We start from the raw sequence: 10,306 nt of genomic DNA on the forward strand, positions 1-10,306 counted from the left end.
GTCATAAAGGGTATTTTGGGCATTGACAAAACTAGTACCAAAATGATATTATAATACCTTCTCTCATTCTCCCCACTCTTTATACTATTATTATTAATCAATATTAATATTATTATTTTGATGTTATAAATTAATAATTTATTTATTTTTTAATATCATTTAAATATTTTTAATCATAATTATAGTTATAATTATGTTTAAATATAATAATAATAATAATAATAATATTGTTATAATAGTAATAACTAGTAGTAATTAATAAATAATAATTATTATTTTATATTAAATTAATAACTAATCAATATAGTCTTAATCAAAATTTAAAATTGTGAATTGTATTCATAATGATAAAGAGTTGAGCATTTTTAGTTAGGTGTTTCAACCTTAAAATGAGTATAAATAATTGATTAAAAATATTCAATTGATTTAATTATTTTAAATAATTAATTTAATTAGGTGTTTTGTTATTGATTTATATTATTAATGCAATTAGATGAATGTATAAAACACTAAAAAAAAGAAGAAGAAAAAAAATAGAAAAGAAAAAAGAGGAAACATAAACTAAGGAAAAAAAAAGAACAAGAAAAGAAGATAAAATACTAAAAAGAAAGAAGAAAATGAAAAAAAAGAAAGAAGAATAAACTAAAGAAGAAAAACAGAAATAAGAAAGGAAGAAAAAAAAATTACATATTTGGTTCTATTTAATTGAAATTCCAAAAATATCCTCCATAACAAAAAAATCACATGTTTGGTACCTAAGATTATTTTTGTCATGGGGTACCAAAAACGATATAAAATAAAGATCAGGTACCATTTATGTGCGAAAGTGAAACATTAGGTACTATTTATGTAGTTCACTCGATTAATAAAAAGGTTCGAAAATTAGGATTCAAAAAGTGGGGGATTACACGCCGGCTGTGTATGCAAAATTCTCGTAGCTTCCTCGCGATCCGCCAGGTTGGTCTTGAAGCGGTGACTCGCTGGAGTTGGCAGTTCTGGGCGGTTACTGCAGCAAGTTTTGAGGAGTATATACGACGGTTTTTGACAGAAGCGTGGGTGAGTTGGCAGTTCTGGGCGGTTACTGCAGCAAGTTTTGAGGAGTATATACGACGGTTTTTGACAGAAGCGTGGGTGGGGGGTTGGGGGGGGGGGAGAAAAACGGCTGGAGATAGAGTTAATATTTGGGGGATTTTAAAGTTTGATTCATGGGGAGATTTAGGAGATAGCGTGGAGATTGGAGTGAGGACTATGGGAGAATTATTGGAGAAATTGGATGTTGCTAAGCTGGAGATTAAGTTAGAGGAGAAATTCTAGAGAAAGTTCCAACAAGTCAAGCCATCATCATCTTCAAATTGTTGCTCCATGAATTCTAGGGTTTCCATTTGTTATTGTTCCTAGTTTGATAATGCTTGGCTAAAAATCTCTTCATGCTCCAAACATGTAGATGAATGATTTGTTTGTATGATTTATTTTATGTTCTTCTTTATCTTATGATCGTCGTATCACAATTTTATTGCTTGAATCTATTACTTTTGATGCATCATTTGTAGTAGATCTTTATTCTTATTTAAATGTCTCTTTAACTTTGAATAAGATAGATATTTGTGGTAGTGAATTATCAATTCGAATTGTTTAGATAATAATTTGATAATGATATTTCATGTGCTAACAGTAGTTGATCTTGAGTCTCGCGCATCCGTAGGATTCTTAGGTTAATGAAAGTTAGTTTATAGAATATGTGTTCAGCTATTCTTAAACTATTGTATGTCGAGCATGTTCAGTGCTAGCATTGAGAATTCATTTTATAGTCCCGTAATTCATAACATAGAATTGAATATTAGAATAAATCATTGTTTTATCGGTAGATGTTTGGCGTAACAATCTCTTCTCTTAATTCATCTTGCTCGTTTTTTTCTTTTAATTATTGTTGCATTTTCTTTAATCAAAATCTTCAAACTAAAGTACTTTTTATTATGTGTTTTATTTGCTTTAGAGTTATATAATCTTTACCTTCCCTTTGGATTGACACTCAATACTACATTCAACGTTGTATTCTTGCAGTATCGTTATAATATTAGAGTTATTTTTATTAAATTTGTATGATCTTGCACTTGATAGTTGAAATTGAAAATTACACATCATAAGACATGGTATGGTTGGGTTTTGTGTAGGGGTGAGCATTCGGGTTTCAGTTCGGTTTTTTATCCAAACCGAACCATACCTGAAAATTCGTATTTAGTTCAAAACTCATTGAACCGAACCCAAAGAAAAAAACTGAAACCGAAAAACTGAAAGCCGAACTTAAAAAATCGAGCAAAACCAAAAAAACTGAAAAAAATACATTAAGATATATATATGTGTGTGTGTGTGTAATTTATTTTATTTTATAGTATATACTACTCCCTCCGTTTCTTCATAGTTGAGGCAGAACTTTTCGGCACGGAGTTTTAGAAATGAATGTTGGGTGTGTTAAGTAAATAGATAAAAAAGTAAGAGAGAGGAAAATGTAGAGAGAATAAAGTATAAAGTGAATAAAGTAGAGAGAATAAAGTAAGAGGGAGTAAAGTAAGAGAGAGGAAAAAATTACCATATAAGAAAACGACTCAACTATGAAGAAACTTCCCGAAATGGTAAAATGACTCAACTATAAAGAAACATAGGGAGTAATACATAGGAGCATTAGGGTGACACCGTGTTTAAAGTGGCACCATAACACTAATCCTAGCCCTTAGATCTTTGAGATGGACGCCTAGGATTGAATTGATGAAATGAAGTTCGAATTGCAGTCTTATGTGTTGGATATTGCAGGCGTGGGTATTTTAATCAATTTCCAAAAATTTAAATCAGAAACGGATTTGGTAATATGTAATCGGCAAATACTAGTAGGGGTGAGCATTCGGGTTTCGGTTCGATTTTTTGCCAAAACCGAAAAACCAAATTTAGTTCAAAATCCAAACGGAACAGAACCGAAAAACCGAAAATCGAACTTCAAAAACCGAACAAAATCGAACAAACCAAAATTTTCTTAAAAAAACCGAAAAAACCAAAAAAATGTAATATACATTAATATATTATATATAATATTTTATTTTATACTATATACTAATAGAATATAATATAGGGGAGTGTTATATTGCTAACTCATAACTTAATTACTAACTACAACTAAATAATAGCCATTAGATATTCAAATTAAGGGCTTAGATCATTAATCCCTAAATGTCAATACGATAAAAAAAACGTCAATAAGGCCATGGGATTAATTCTAAAAAATATCAATACGAGTATTAATGTCAATTAACTACATGTTTAGTTATAACTAATTTTTAAAAGAAATCCCAAAACTTTAAATTCATATAACATATATCAAATTAAATTTCATAAGGATTCCAATGATATCATACATGCATATGTTCCGACGTCAAAATTTGAAAAAAAATTCGAAAATTTTTAATTTTTTCGCACAAGCAAAAATATCAACATACTATATAAAATATGTCAATATAATACATGTAGAATGTCAATATAAGCAATGTGTTAACATTCTTAAAGCATTGTGTTCACATTCTTAAAGCATTGGACAGTGATGCGTTGGGCTGTACTTGAGGCCGCATTGGAAACATGTGTCTGCGGCCCTATGTTTCTGGTATTCCTCCTGAGACATGTTTCGGAACCGGTGATTGGGACGCTGCCCTGAGGACAACGCAAACGATGAGGCTAAGTCTGAATGTGGGAAAGTGGAATTGGGGGTACCAAAGTTGGGCACTACAGAGGAATTGGGCGAGTAGGATGCTGAATGTTGGGGTGGTTGAGAGTGTGCCCGTAGAGGGGGACTCAAATGCTATATAGAGGAACGGTGAGTGGAGAATGAAGAGCTTTCCTTATGTGATATGGTCTAGAAGCTAATGATGGTTAGTGAAAGCGTGTTCTTAAAAATACTGAAGAAAACCCTCGGTCAAAGAAATCCGCTAGACACTGGGTCTAGGAACTCAGAGAACCTTGAGCTACCTGTCATCGGGCACACAATCACTCCCTTAACTCCCTCTTCAAAAACCTTCAACCCGTTTAGCTAAAAGAGACTAGCACGTGGAAGTAGGGATCGATTCCACAGAGATGAATGTGCAAGTAAACATGTTCAAAGACTTGGGGACTATTTTTGTGTTGGTTGCTGCCACGCAATTTTAGGGTTGAGCTTTTTTTATCCTAGACTTGGTAATTGAAATGTGCTACTCTAACAACTAGATCTAGGCAGAAACTTAAAAACATGCATATAAACCGGAATAAGCGAGACAATTACTAGATCAAAGAACTATTTCCTAAATTAACCTAGACCTGAGAAAACAACTGAAGGTGGAGACCATTTTCTGAAAAGGTAGAGTACGGTTGAAAAGCTGCAAAATAACTAACTAAAGGACTAACTAACAGCGACATCATCTTCTCCAACATTTGGCATGAAACAACCAGTAAAAACAGAGCGAAAACGTAAATCGAAACGAAGCAGATGGAATTAAAAGTAACAAAACCGAAGAACAGTTAAAACTAAGGCAGATCTACGGCTACTAGATGAAGCAAAGTAAAAACGAAAGCAGAAAATCAAAGATCCATGCACAACTCAGTTCCCCTGTTCAGATCCACACTTCGGATGCTAAATCCACTTCGGATCCAAGCATCCGAGACAAACTCCGATCAAAATCATCTCCATAACTGCATATTCGCCGATTCGCCACAGATTAACAACAACAACCACATATCAACTCAGATTTCCCAGATCAAGTACACAAAACATCCAAAGCAGAGAATAACAATCAACCTCCGAAATAAAACCTCAAAACATAAAATCAACGTAAATCAACACAAAATCAACACCATCGTGACGTAAAATAAAATTCATAGATAAACGATAAGTAGCAAACGAGCAACCGACTTCGAAAACGGTGAAGTTCGACGGAAATCAAACGCAAAAGCTGAAAAGTAAACAATTGTATCTTCGCCCTCCTTGAGGACGGTGTTGCAACAGAATTTCCTGAAGATGAACCTCTAAACTACCCCAGAATCCCCATTTTTCCTAAGTGTGTGAGTGTGTGTGTGAGCTGAGAGCTAAATCATGTATATCTTGTGTGTTGCATGCTCCTCTTTATATAGGCATGGAAGTGGGTCCAGCAGGGGCTCTTTTGTGTGAATAGTCTTCTTTACCCTCAGATTTGGACTCCCTTCGTCTAGCCATTTTCTTCCTTGATTCTGCTCACTTTTCATCTCCTTCCTTCGCTGGTCCACTGCCTTAAGTTCTTCCTGGACCTAGCGAATTCCTTCACACACCTAGCTTAAAAATTGTGTTAGACCCAGTAATTGGAAATTTTTCATCACATAACCGATGCATGAAATTAGTCTTATCAAACTGCTCACACTTAAACCATACTTGTCCTCAAGTATAAAGACAAGAAAAAAGAAATAAGGCGAATTTCAACGCATGGTTATCCCCTGACCGACTCTCTAGACTCTATCTTAACACAGACTCCTAGACCTAGACACAAACTGGCACACAAAATAACAAACACTTAAAGAAAAACACATAAACACATATGCATGAACTAGCTTCAACTTTTAGGCAACCGTCCCCACAAGATTAAGGTCAATCCAACAGGCTGCACTTCTCCAAATTGGCCCCTTCCCTTCTTCTACCTAATCAATCTGTCAGTTCGTCAAGATAGCCTTTTACTTCCCCATTTGTTGGATTCACTCGATCACTCATTCCTCACAGGGATGTTAGGACCGAATTTCTCATAAGTTAATGCCATACCACTGAAGCGTCGGGTTATGAGAGTAAGGTTACTATTGCTTCCTGCCCTTAGACATATTTCTCCTGGACTTCGTCCAGCTTATACCTCCTCTTTTTTCTCTCCTTCTTTTTTTTTTTTTTTTTTTTTCTTTCTCTGGACTTTGTCCAGCTTATTCCTCCATTTTTTTCTCTAGACTTCGTTCAGCTTATAACTAATTTCCTTTACATGGACTTCATCCAGCTTATACCTTTATAACCCAATTTCGCCCTATTTTTTCTCCTTCATGACTCTTCTCCCTAAGTATTCAGTGGCGGCCCAGTTTTACATATATTAGCTCAAAATTGTTTTTAGGCTTATAACTCGCTCTTATAGTGGGGCTTCACAACTAAGTCAGCTAAGGCATCTTCTATCGTTCTTACTTCATCCAGATTGACATCGGCTTATTAAAGGAAAAGGCTTCTAAGTTGAAATACATCATGTCTTCAAATTCTCTCACTAAGGAGATCATGCCGTATTATATTCACCAGCTCATGCGACATAAACAAAACCTAGACTTAACGACTCTTAACATTTAAAACACATACAAGCATTGACTCCCCTCTCCCTCCCACTTCACTCAAGCTTGTCCCCAAGCCATCGTCGTGAAGGGGGGAAACAGGGCAGGCAATCCAACATAAAACAAACAACATAACCAAATAAAACTTCTCACACTTAGACCGAGCATCGGGCTAAGTGGGAGAAGACACAATAAAACAGAAAATATAAACTTCTCACACTTAGACCAAGCATTGGGCTAAGTGGGATAAGGTAAACACATATAGCAATTATCAACAGAGACACAGACAATAACACAGACATAAAAAAAGACAACAATTACGCTAATACAGAAAATAAAAGTTACTTGGTCATGGGGGGGAAATTCACTTCTGGGTCTGGCCCCCTCGAGAGCCAGACTGGGGTGGGATACTGGGTCGGGTCATCTTCACCTTCTTCTTCGCCGGCAGCTCCGGCTCTTCCTCCTCCTTCTCTTGCTGATCGGACACTGGTTTCTTTAACGTCAGGGACTTTGATTTGGATGGGATTAACACTGGCTTGGACGCGGATGGGGTGACCACTGGCTTGAGCCGGTGTGGTGGTTGCTGGATGGAGGAACTGCCCTGGCCGGGCTGCTTGACCTCACCGCTGGATCCAGGAAGCGCCTTCTGCTGGGTCAGGGAGAGTGTCTTCTCCACCCATTTTGACATTGTCATCATCAGCTCCACGGCTTCTGCTGGGTCAGGGAGAGTGTCTTCCCCCGCAGCGCCTTTATCTCCTCCTGGGCCCCGCTCAATTCTTTCCGCATCCCACCGAGTTCCTTCATCATCTCCTTCCTCATCACTTGCATCTCCTTCTTCAACTCCTCAACCTCCTCACTGGGCACAACCTCCACAGCCTCCGACTCCGTCTTCACCTTATCTCCCACCTCGTAGAAGAAGGTTTCCTTGTTGAAGAAATATTCAACGCTAAATATCTCTGGGGGCTCACACATCACGACTAGAGGAGCGGTCTTGGCTATCTTCATGTTGATGTTCCGTTGGAGATAAGCGCCGAGGAGATGGCATGTGTACATATGTCGCGCGGGACTGCTTGTCATTTGATGGCATGCTTGGGCCAACCAGTAGTCGAAATGTACCTTCACACCTTTCGCAATACACCAGGTGAAGTAGAGGTCAGTGGTTGTCAGAGCTGAGTTCGCCGTTCCCATAAGATTATAGCTAATAAATGAGTGGGCGAATCGGAGGATGCGGTCTTCAATGTGGGAGGCTTTGGAGTAGCTGGATTTGAACGCCCCCGCATTAGAGTGGGTGACCAGCTCCCATGCTGCCTGTACTTTAAACCCTGGTGTGTTCTTCGGTGCCGACCATCCTCTCATTCCAGATGCCTTCATCATCATCGGCCTTGGCAAAACAACCTCATCCTCAAGGACCACTCCCTGATGCTCATCTCATGTTCTTCATTGAAAAGTCTGAATGTGATGGAGTCCGCGTCGAGGTCAGAAGTGTTCTTTAGTCGGAACGTTGAGAACAACTCTCGAGCTAAGTCCACCGGCACCTTTTTCTGGTTGTGCTTCAATAACCACTCAAATCCGATCGCGTAGATACACGCGCGGAACTTCTCATCGCATGCAATCATCTTAAGTTCTTTGGAGCTGTACTGCTTCCCTGATTTTGCCATCTTCCCTGTGTTGCATCTCTCCTTGTATGTGGCGGCCCTTTTCTGATCATCAAAGCGTCTCATTGACTCCAGCAGTTCCCTAGTTAGCCAAACCTCCGGGCACTCATAGTTAAACTCCCCATCAGATTCTTCGGGTTCGGAATCGGACCCTGGAGTAGGCTCGGCTCGTTCCTCGGTGGAGGAAACTTCGGTCAGTGGGGAAAGTGGCTCCTCAACCTCCTTGACGGAGGGAGTTTTCCTTGACCGGTTTGACTGGGTCGCAGCTGCTTGCTTCCCTTTCCTTGGCCAGGCGGCTATCCTCCGCCTCATCAACTGCTGCCCCTCGGGCTGGGAACTCTTCTTTCTCAGAATAGGCCAAGTCGTTGATAAGTCGTATTCTGAGCCTTGGTTACTGGTCAGTATGTCGTGAAATGCATGTATTATCTGCAAAACAGTTGCTCAAGTGTGCAGGATTAAAGGATCCAAGTCAGTAGGAGACGACTCAGGCGACGCAAGTGAAAAGGGCGCTAGAAGGGTGCAATACTGACCAGGATGCATGCCAGAGAAAAGGCTCGAGATGGAGAGGAAGGATAGCTGGGATGATCATTAACAAGGGCATAAAAGTCAAAACTTAAAGGAAGCCTACCCTAAAAGCAAGGGCAAGCCTCCCTATAAAAGAAGCCACTTGGAGAGAGAGAAGTACACGCTTGAGAGTTCGACCTTTAGTTCTCGGTTCAAAGATACACTTGTAGAATTCTCTCAAGAAGATCAGTTCCTTCAGCATTGTCAAATCTCTCGTTCCTCGCCACAACCATGGTCACTTGACGTCCAAGAGTCTGCCGGAGAAGTCATCGATCCACCGTTCCAGCTAGTTATCGTAGTAGTATAGTAGTATCATCTCCCGAAGTGGCCAAACAATCGTTACTTTGCTTTCTAGTTTAATTCTTACTTGTTTTCGTCGTTGATTTTGTTGCAAACACTCATCGTTGTTGCCTTTTGAAATACTTTGTGAAGTTCCAACGCTTAAATTATGAAGTTTCTATTTCGTATGTCGCTTTGTTTCGAGTTTGCTTCATTCTGCCTAGGGAAATTAGATCTAGTTGTTGCTTTTAATTTCTAAGTGTTTTCTTATCTGGAGTTGTCGAATTGAAGTTGTAGTTATGTTTAGTCAAATTTCCGTGCGTGAGTTTCTTTTCTGCGCCGTGATTACCACCTTGCATGTCAGTCAGTAGAAGTAAAATTGCAGTTTCATCGTTTGTTCTAAGTTGAGCATTTTAATCAATGGATCTTGAGTTTGAGGTTATGAATCTGAATTCAGTTATGGTGTTTGTGTTCATATGATTTTTGTCAATACTTGGTGAAGAAGAAAACGTCAAAATCAACTTTAGTTTGGACCACTTTTACTTTTAAGTTACTTTTGCTTTTGTTCCCTACTTTTCAGTTGTACTATCCAGACCTGTCAGAGAGCCCCCAACCACCAGATTAACTGTCTACTTTCCATATGCCTCTGAGACACCTTGTCCCTATTTTCACGAACACCACCACATGCCTATTATTTTCACGCCTACTAGTCAATAGAGTACCACCTTTATTTCTTGCCTAGTTAAAATCTCAACCCAAATGTGGTAGCTAACCAAAAACACCCAGGAAAGTCACCGCAGTTATCAAAACGTGTCCATCCTCGTGGGATTCGACCCTTACCTCCATTATACTAATCAGTAGAAGTGGGTTGAGGAAACTTGTTTGAAGCCAGGTCCCGGTTGTTGTACCAACTACTCAGCTGGGTCAGGAATCTCTTCCTGATCAGTTGGATACAAACCAATTTACATACGAAAACCCGAGGAATGTACCTGAACAGATGCTTCAGTCGTCCACTTCGTCTAGTAAACTCCTCATGTCCCTCCGCCTCTCTGTTTTTTTGTCAATCCTTGGTTCGTCTTCGTCCTGGTCATCCACCAGGTCCACAATCAAATCTTGCCCTTCTTCGACGGGCTCTGGTACTCCAGTATCGTCTGGGTTCGTCTCCCCTAAAGGCTCCTTTGGGGTTTCCCCCATATCATCCACCATTGGGGTCCCCCCCTCAATATAAACAGGGGTTTCCCCCTTGACATCACTCGGGGTTGCCCCCTCCTCCATTGGCTCAAGGGTCGTTCCCCTAAAATCTTTCGGGGTCTCATCCCTGGTCTCCATTGGGGTCTCCCCCTCAGCAAACTTTTCCAGAAGAGGGGTTTCCCCCTCAGCAAACTCTACTAGAAGAGGGGTTTCCCCCTCAGCAAACTTCTCTAGAACAGGGGTTTCCCCCTTTTTCTCACCCTCGGAGTTAGAGTTTTCACTTC

Source organism: Salvia hispanica, chromosome 5 (assembly GCF_029641045.1).
Source record: "Salvia hispanica isolate PSC_SH4W2 chromosome 5, Shi_PSC_v1, whole genome shotgun sequence".
Lineage (NCBI taxonomy): Eukaryota > Viridiplantae > Streptophyta > Magnoliopsida > Lamiales > Lamiaceae > Salvia > Salvia hispanica.